Here is a 10,120-nt window from a genome sequence, read left to right as displayed (position 1 = left end):
AAAACAATAAATAAATGAATAATAAAAGAGATTTGAGTTTACTGCTTGTCTCTTCATGTAATGCAAGTGAGAGCAAACTCATCAACCTCATCACTGATCAGAATAATTGCTTTTGCTTGAAGACGTGGATCCAGGAGAAGATGTCCTGGGTGTAGCCACATCAGAGAGCTTTGCAGATCGGGTTTTCCATGTACATGGTGAGTTGATCTAGGAGTCTAAATACAGCCCTGTTAATGCTTGTTTATTTTTGACATAGCAGCTAACATTTATTTCTTTCACTCTTTTTTTGAAAACCCTGTTTTGGGTCTTCACCAGTGTGAGAGAAACAGTTTATCCTTTCAGCTACACCAAACTCTAGCGGCTGACTCAGTCAGTCTGTGGTTTGATGCTGAAGAAGTAGCAGTAAATAGAGCAATTTTACAAATAATAGCTTCCTGCTGCAGGTAAAACAAGACATTGAGAACAGTGAGAGTGACTCAAAAGAGACTCTAAAAATCTATACTGGAGTTGATGGGAAGTAGAGAACTGAGTAACAATTCTTCCTGTGTTTGTCAGTAGAAGCAATGCCTTTCAAATACAAGTAAAAATGCAATCCAAGCTTAAGACACAACTGTTGCTTGAAGACGTGGATCCAGGAGAAGATGTCCTGGGTGTCCGGTCACAAAACGGTTCATTAATGTCTGTCACTCAAGTTCATTTACTTCTTCACTGAGAGAAAAGGGTCACAGTTCATGAATACAGTTACTCTGAGTCCTGTTATTCTGTGATGAAACATTTCTATCTTGATGGAAATGATCTCCTCCAGGATGACCGTGTCTCCATTCAGAGGGTCACTGCGTTGTGAATGTGAATCATCTGGTATCTACCCCGGTGAAGACTGAGGAAGAGTTTTGTCACCCATCTATACACAACCTGTTCAAACACCCCCTCCCCAAAAAAACGACAAATCCTTCACAGGATACTTTTTCAGATGCCTGGATCATTAGGAGAGTGCTGCGTATTTGTACTCCTACAACATGTGCTCAGCAGCTAGCTGCTGATTTATTCTGCTGTTGCTTGAGATATTGGGTCCTGTGTTTGTTAAAATCCCTGTGAAGACATCCATTGTGTGCTGATCAAGTCAGAAAGTGGAAAAATATAACATGTATGAGATCATTCTGGAGTACTCATCATTAATTAACATCATTGATTTCACTTCAAGACATGAATGTGGCTAACAAACATCGATCCAGGAAGCCCAAAACATTTAGTCCGTGTCTATCCTGCAGGGTCATTTGTCTCCTCCTGGAGCTTATTGGCAAACATTCGTAGCCCCTCCTCCTTTTACTCTTACATCTTATCCATACTCTGTTGATGCATTTGGCAACCTTTGTGGACAAAAATGAACACGCATAAAGTCTCATAAAATCCTCATACATTTTGTTCGGCTTTTTTTTCATAAACCACTTAATCAACTCAAGCCCTTATCAAAATGATCAAAAATTATATCATTTTCACAATTTTAACTCTTCAAATGCCAGTTTAAACATTGAATTTTGAATTTTTTTAAAAAAAACTACAAAGAACGAATTCTTTCCCATATAATAAATAGTACAGAGATGGAGCATTGGCGGTGATTAGAGTCTTGGACATATCAAAGATTAGCAACCAAACTGATTTGATTGGAATTTTTTTTTGTGTAGTATCAGATACTCTCGACACCTTCATGGCCAAAAACACCCCTTTCACTTCCAAGGAACATTTTTTAATCTCTGCCTTTGCAGTATGAAACTATTCTGTATAGTCAGTATTTCATTTTGAAGAAAACTAGTGATATCTGACATTTCTTCTGTTTTCCATCAGATTAAACCTTGTTCACATTGTAGGTCAATAAATGAAATTATTGTATTTTTGCCTGTTATATTATGGAGCCCTGTGACCATCAGAGGCTCCAACAGTGATTGAAAGACACACAAATACGAAGCAATCTGAGCACTCTTAAAAGTATTTTACAAATGCGTACATCCAAACTTGAATAAATACTCACCATTTACGCACAATTTATTATAAGTTCAACTCACAACTCATTTTACCTTTCTGTGCATACAAATGTCTAAAACTCCATGTCACTTCTCTGACTTCTCGCTCGCTCACAAAACCTATACGTGTGGACGAACCTCCTGATACGCACAGATCATGTCGCATGGCTACGTGAGGTTTTGAGACCTGCTTCACACAGAGCCACAAATTTAAGCTGCTTTCAAGTTCCAGAATAAAATTGGCACATCTGGACTTCTTTTTCTAAAAAAGAAAAAGAAAAAAAAACGTCATTTACCAATTACGGACACTATCGGCAACCTATAAAGGTTAATACATGTTTTAAATAATCTGCTCGGCTGCAGATAGAGAGAACAACATGGGTGCACTGTGGCTCATCCTCTGGAGTCAGAATTTGCTAAATAATCTCTGTATTTTTTGAATGTTTGTTTTTGAGGACAGCAGAGGCAGAAGCACCTCTTCAAACTCATCCCTACAAGATGACTTTTTCAACTATCAAAATGTTTACAAACTCACACACTCTCTCTCACTCACACACACACACATAGAAAAATACAAAAAATACAAGCATTTCATGCATTAGCCTGCAGTGTGAGCAAGGTTTCAATCTGTTGGAAAACAGTAGAAATGTCAGATATCACTAGTTTTCTTCGAAATGAAATACTGACTTACAGAATACATAGTTTTAAACTGCAAAGGCTAAGAGATTTAAAAAGTGGTTTCATTGGAAAATAAAGGGACGTGGACTGTGGACTATGAGAGGAAGCAGTACCTGGAGAGATACTGGCATTTAAAGAGTTAAAATTGTGAAAATGATATAATTTTTGATCATTTTGATAAGGGCTTGAGTTGATTAAGTGGTTTATGAAAAAAAAAGCCGAAAAAAATATTATTGTATGAGGATTTTATGACAGATTTTATGCGTGTACATTTTTGAACACAAAGGTTCCCAAATACATCATCAGAGTATGGATAACATTTTGCTAAAAAGGTTCCCTCAAAACGTCATGCCACCAGCTGTAGTACAGCCAAAACGATCACCAAATTTAAAATAAAATGCACAAAAACACCCGAGGAGGGTGTTTTTGTGCATTGCTTGTACATTTTTGGTACATTTTCAAGGGCTACGAATGTTTGCCAATAAGCTCCAGGAGGAGACAAATGACCCTGCAGGACACGGACTAAATGTTTTGTGCTTCCTGGATCAATGTTTGTTAGCCACATTCATGTCTTGAAGTGAAATCAATGATGTTAATTAATGATGAGTACTCCAGAATGATCTCATACATGTTATATTTTTCCACTTTCTGACTTGATCAGCACACAATGGATGTCTTCACAGGGATTTTAACAAACACATGACCCAATATCTCAAGCAACAGCAGAATAAATCAGCAGCTAGCTGCTGAGCACATGTTGTAGGAGTACAAATACGCAGCACTCTCCTAATGATCCAGGCAGCTGAAAAAGTATCCTGTGAAGGATTTGTTTTCTTGGGGAGGGGGGTGTTTGAACAGGTTGTGTATAGATAGGTGACAAAACTCTTCCTCCGTCTTCACTGGGGTAGATACCAGATGATTCACATCATTTTCATACTCCTCAAAACATGGGATGACCCTCTGAATGGAGACACGGTCATCCTGGAGGAGATCATTTCCATCAAGATAGAAATGTTTCATCACAGAATAACAGGACTCAGAGTAACTGTATTCATGAACTGTGACCCTTTTCTCTCAGTGAAGAGGTAAATGAACTTGAGTGACAGACATTAATGAACCGTTTTGTGACCGGACACCCAGGACATCTTCTCCTGGATCCACGTCTTCAAGCAACAGTTGTGTCTTAAGCTTGGATTGCATTTTTACTTGTATTTGAAAGGCATTGCTTCTACTGACAAACACAGGAAGAATTGTTACTCAGTTCTCTACTTCCCATCAACTCCAGTATAGATTTTTAGAGTCTCTTTTGAGTCACTCTCACTGTTCTCAATGTCTTGTTTTACCTGCAGCAGGAAGCTATTATTTGTAAAATTGCTCTATTTACTGCTACTTCTTCAGCATCAAACCACAGACTGACTGAGTCAGCCGCTAGAGTTTGGTGTAGCTGAAAGGATAAACTGTTTCTCTCACACTGGTGAAGACCCAAAACAGGGTTTTCAAAAAAAGAGTGAAAGAAATAAATGTTAGCTGCTATGTCAAAAATAAACAAGCATTAACAGGGCTGTATTTAGACTCCTAGATCAACTCACCATGTACATGGAAAACCCGATCTGCAAAGCTCTCTGATGTGGCTATGTATTTGGGAGACGGATGCTTGGCGTTCATTTAGAGGCATGTTTATCACTTGGGAAATAAAAGTCCAATATTCTCTCTCCTTTAGCTGCTGAGTGCTCTGCTTTGTTCAACAGCTCGTTGCTACATTGTTTTTGTTGCTACTGGATAAAAGATGCTAACGTGCTATTAAGTGCTCCGCAGAGCTACGGGAACTGTGAAGCTGAGTGCAGGTAAACCTTTTCACACAGCACACAGTCAGAGTGCCACCTCTATCAGTTCTAAGATTGTAAGTATCAGGACATAAAAACAATCTGGTCCTTAGCAGGTCTAAAATGAGTTAGGTGCAACCTCGGTGAACAACAACACGACATATTACACTGTGTCATCGTCAGTGTTGGTTAAGTTATTTGAAAAAAGTAATCAGGAACTAATTACTGATTACTTCCCAAAAAAAATAATCCCGTTACTTTACTGATTACTTATTTTCAAAAGTATTTAGTTACTTAGTTACTTTTTAAAAACACGATTTACAACCTGAATAGGTGATAGCGATAGATCTTTCAGTCCAATTCTTCTTTTTCTGCATAATCCATCATACAAAATGTAATCAAATGGAAAAGTATCTTTTTAAAACTTGTTTTATTAGTTTTAATCTTTTAACTTTATGCATCAAGCAAAAATTTAATTATATGCAACATTCTCTGACTGGAAGAAATTTGTTTAACATTTAAACCTATTTTCTGCACATTCCAGCACATAAAATAAAATATTTTTTTGTGTTTATACTCAGTCTTTCAAATAAATGCAAGTGAAACACAGCAGAAAATAAATAAAATCAAAGACTCAGCGGTCCTGTTGCTCTATTTTAACCTGTATAGCAGGCGGATGTTTGCCCTGGTGCAGGTGTGCCACATCTCTGGTCATCGTTTATTTAACAAAAACAAAGCCATAATGCAGAAGCAGAGTGTGACAAACTAAATGCACCTTTACTGCTTCCACGGGAATTAAGAGCAGTCAGCAGTCAGAGCTGCCGGTCAGATGCACTTGATCAATTGATCATTAGCAGTTGATCAATTAATCACCTCGGCAGCGACCTTAGAAAAACAATTGTAGCTGCTCGTCAGTCTGGAAAGGGTTCTGAGCCCATTTCCAAATAATTTCAAGTCAATCATTCAATAGTAAGGAAGATAATTTACAAGTGGAAAAGATTTGGGACACTTTCCAATCTTCCCTGAAGAATTCCCTGTAAATTCACCACGAGGTCATACCATGCAATGCCTAGAGAATCTGCAAATAACCCAAGACCTACATCTCAGACTCTGCGGGCCTTAGTTAGCATGTTAAAAGTTCATGAGAGTAAAAAGAAAAGAAAAACACTGAAAAAGGATGACTTGTCTGGAAGGGATACCAGTAGAAAGTCTCTTCTTCCTAAAAAGAACATGGTTTAGGTTGGCAAAGCAGCATCTGAACAAACACAAAGGGTGTGAAGGGGTGATGAGTCCAGCATGAACTTCTTGCTACACCAAAGTAATCTGGAGTCAAATAACAGCTAAAACTGGGCTGAAACAAAGTCATGGAACAGGAATCCTGATCCTGAGCACAGCGGCAAATCTACAATAAAGTGGCTGAAAAAGAAAAGAAGCTTAGTGCTGCAATGGTCCAGTCAAAGTCGACCTGAGCGGGATCTTAAGACAGCTATCAATAAATGAATTCCTGCAAACCCGTAAAGAAAATTCCTTCACTGTGAGGTGAGAGACTCATAAAGTCATACAGAAACCAACTACTTCAAGTTCTCACTGCTAAAGCTGATTGTACAGGCAGCTGGATCAGGAGCTTTTTACACACTGCTTTTGCATTTTGGTTTAGTTTTTTTTTTTTTGAGGAATAACACACGTCGTATGTCATGTGTTGACATTAATCTGAAGAAGTGGATAGTTTTCATTATATTGTGTTATAGCGTTTTTCTTTTTATTAACATCGGTCCCATGTATGATGGAGAAATTAGAGCATGCACAAATGTGTCCGCTTCCCCTTTTCACTTTACTCGATTTCCCTTCTGGAAGCTGTCATGATCAAAACCCCCAGAGCAGCTCAGTGTTCGGTTTTAGTTCTTTTCCAGGGGTAAGAATGAAAATTGAAGGCTGTGTATCGACGCCTGCTGAAGCCGTGGCATTTTGATCCTGATCACCGTTCTCAAGTAACTTTGCTACTTTATTATTTACGCTCTGTGATTTAGACAGAGATCATTTAAACACTGCTAACTAATATTCCCTCCTGCCACCTACAGCTGGGGTGCATCCCAAACCTGCTTGAAATGAATGCAAACTGGAGCTTGTATTCTAGCTCCCCCTAGCGGTTTGATAAAACAATTAACCAAAGGCTTTTGACACAGCCGTCAAACATCACCGCCGTGTGACGCAACAACATAACAATAAAGACAAAGATTCGGTGTCTGAAACTGAAATCACATTTATTGTTTGTTCTGGAGTTGATTTACTTAAAACTTAACCCTTCGTGTACAGTACAGTTCTTTTCTTGACTGCATCTTTTTCTTCTCAGTTAACATCGTCATCTATCTTTTTTTATTAACACTCACACACACACACACTCACACACACGCACGCACACAAAACAGCCAGTTACACCAGCTGAGGCTTAATCGGGTGATCTTAAAAGGGAACTAATAATGCACCGGTCTCCAATTCACACCTCACGCAGCAGTGCAGCCACAAACCTGCAGGAGGCAACAGTGTCTATTACTCTGTGAATGCAGACAGGAAGAATTATATCTCACCTTGCAAAATGGTCCCCTTTAAGGCCCGCTTATTAGAGTCCTTTTGATACCAGGACGTGACAATCATATTAAAAGGTCTTCCTCGCGTTCAGTCACTCAACCAGCTCCCGACCTACAACGCACTCGCCAGCACCAAAAGTTTCAGCTTGGAGAGACTAACAGATAAAATAAAAAATACTCTAAGATTCACCTTGCAGGACTGCAAATACAGAAATGCACAGAGCAATAAAAAATACATAGCATCAAATGTTGAAATCAAATCACAATAGAGGAATTAAGATCACTTAATTTTTAAACTACCTCGCTAATAGAACTGCAGACGGCTCTACTAGCATCAACAGTTTCTTAAGTACATGTAGTTACTGTATATAGTATGCATCTATACTCCATAAAAGGGTTAAGGGTATCGTTTGGATCAAACAGTCATGTTTCAAGCATGGGCAACACTGGAACAAACTCTAAAAGGTTGCCCGCCTACATGGACCCTTTGAGTTACTGCTTCGGTTCAAGGTTGATATGAGAGAGACTACAGACCTCCGATCCTCAGGAGGCCGAGGTTGACTGCGTTTCTGCATTTGGACTGAGGGCTGACGGTTCTCCAGAGCCCTGCTTTGTAATCAAGTTTGGCTTGTGTTCACGTTTAATTGGAAAAATCTAACCCCCACGGAAACGAGAAGCCGCTTCAGCAGCCCGAGTCTTTAAAACTGGGGGATCCACCGTTGGTTCAGTCCATTGTTCTGCGTGGGGGGCCCTGGGGGAACCCGGTAGCTGTGCAGAGTTTCCTCCACCATCAGGTCCAATGTAAACAGCTTTTACAGAGGCAAGACAGGGAAGTAAACAGGCTCTTTGGCACATCCTAACAAGACGATGGATGCATGTAAGTCCAGACAGGCTCCCACATTTAGTTCGTTTTGACCTTAATGAGGTGTCTTTGTATCGAGCGCGTTTACGTCTGTCTCTCTCTCTCTCTCTCTCTTTTAAAATGGGGAAACAAATGCACATTTGCTCTGTATGTACACCGACATACAAACGAACACGCTGGCATAAAAGCGCACCGCCGGCCTATTTTCAAAAACATTCCTAAGTTATACTCTAGCTTTTAAATGACCTAGCTTACCACATTCAGAAGCAACATAATAAATAAATAATTTGGGTTACATTGAAAAAGGCAGGTAGAAAATGGCAACACTGTGAATGGAGATGTGTAACCTTGAACACTGTGGCCTCACGTCTCCAAGATTAAAAAGCAACTGCAGCCCTATCTGTTGAAAACAGCAGGCTGTGGAGTGGTAACATCGTGAAAGATAAAACTGTTACCTGATTTGTAGTACAGGGCCTGTGTTTGATTTGAGTATGAATGTGTGCGTTTAAGGTTTTGACAGGTGCTTTAAGCTACATTCAAGCGAAACATATATTTTGGGGAGAGTATTACTTCATAGAGTAAGGAGTTTCCCTTTTTGGGTGTGCTTCCACTTTTTGTTCCTTCAGTCAGTCGGAATGTGTCTTTGTCAATCCGCATTAGGGATGCACTGACTCCGGGACCTTACAGGTAACAATTTATCTAATTTTGTTTATGTTTTTGTTGTTCTTGGACAGGGGTTGCAAACCTGTGGTTCTTTTGCTCACTTCCTATGACACATTTTTTAAATTTGACGCATGAACAATACAGGATTTTTAAGACTGACACCGGTACTGATATTTGGTGCTTTAAAAACTCGAATATTTTTGTGCTTTCAGACGCACGAAACATACGCAGATTTGTCTAACATTTGTTATGTGCAATTATTTCTTTGCCCTGCCCGACTCATCGCATCAGCTGGTTGTTGTTTTTGTGGCATTCTATACATTGTAGCCAACAGTGAAGTTGCAGAGTGCCCTCTGGTGGCCAAACTGTGCAACACTCATAACATTCATAACATGAAGGGTGTTTCTCCCACCTCATCGTTAGTTTAATTTTCATTTACTGGTTGTTATAAAAGACAATATAGGCTCAACTGGCTGATATCAGTGAGCTCAAGTTTAAATTTTGTATTTATTAGCAGATATCAATGTGATTGTTTGTAGATCAGATGGTTGATTGTAGCTGAAGGGGGAAAAAAGGAGCACTGCCTCCTACTAAACTAGATTTTAGTCAACATTAAATTTAAAATGGGGATTTTTACTTGTACTAATTTTAAAGCTGTTTGGTTGATGTTACTTTATTATCAAAAAGGTTTCTAATGCGATTCATTTGCAAAAACGCTAGCAGTGGCCTGCATAGCTTTATGTCTAATTTCAAGTAAACACATGCTAATTAAATTTTTTTCCAGTGCTTAATAATTATTTCATTTTGTTGGCAATCCAAAACGATAGTAATCAATTTTCACTGTAGTTCTAAAATTTTTATAAATGTTGCAACACAAGGAATTACTGTAGTGCAAGTTAAAGTAAGGATGATCACCGGTACCTCACACGTGATAAAGATTTTAATTATTTACCCTACTAGTAAGGTTGATATGCTAATTTATACTTCATTCGTGTCTTTCATTTTTAATTTAGGTTTCATTAAAATCCTCAAATAGGTTTGAACAAAAATTGTTCAAAGCCGTCTCTCTTGACAGTAATGGTTGCAGACCCCCGTTCTAGGAGAACAAAGAAATATTTATTAATTGACTTTTCAATATTTCCAATATTTGTTACCTTAACTTTACTGTCTGGAATATTTATTCAAACTATGCCTAAAAATTTAGTTTATTGAACATTTTCTGATGGATAAACTGAAAATAAATTGCACTTGGGGGAAAACCCCACAGCTGAGCCAGTCAACCAGAAAAAGTTGCCTCCTAGGTGATGCTGGCAATGTTTTCCATCTTTTACCTGTGGTCAATTCAAACCACAATATTTCAAAGATCAGGCACAGTTTGAATTTTTAATTTTAAAAATTTTGTGACTTTAGTCTGGTTTTCCCATGCTGTGTCCCTTTAATCACAACAGGCCACCGATTCCTGTAAGTCCCATCTTATTTGCCAATGAGCAG

This window comes from Pundamilia nyererei, unplaced genomic scaffold, assembly GCF_000239375.1.
Source record: "Pundamilia nyererei isolate P.nyererei 1_Seehausen unplaced genomic scaffold, PunNye1.0 scaffold00081, whole genome shotgun sequence".
Taxonomy (NCBI): domain Eukaryota; kingdom Metazoa; phylum Chordata; class Actinopteri; order Cichliformes; family Cichlidae; genus Pundamilia; species Pundamilia nyererei.
Note: the sequence above shows the minus strand (reverse complement) of the source record.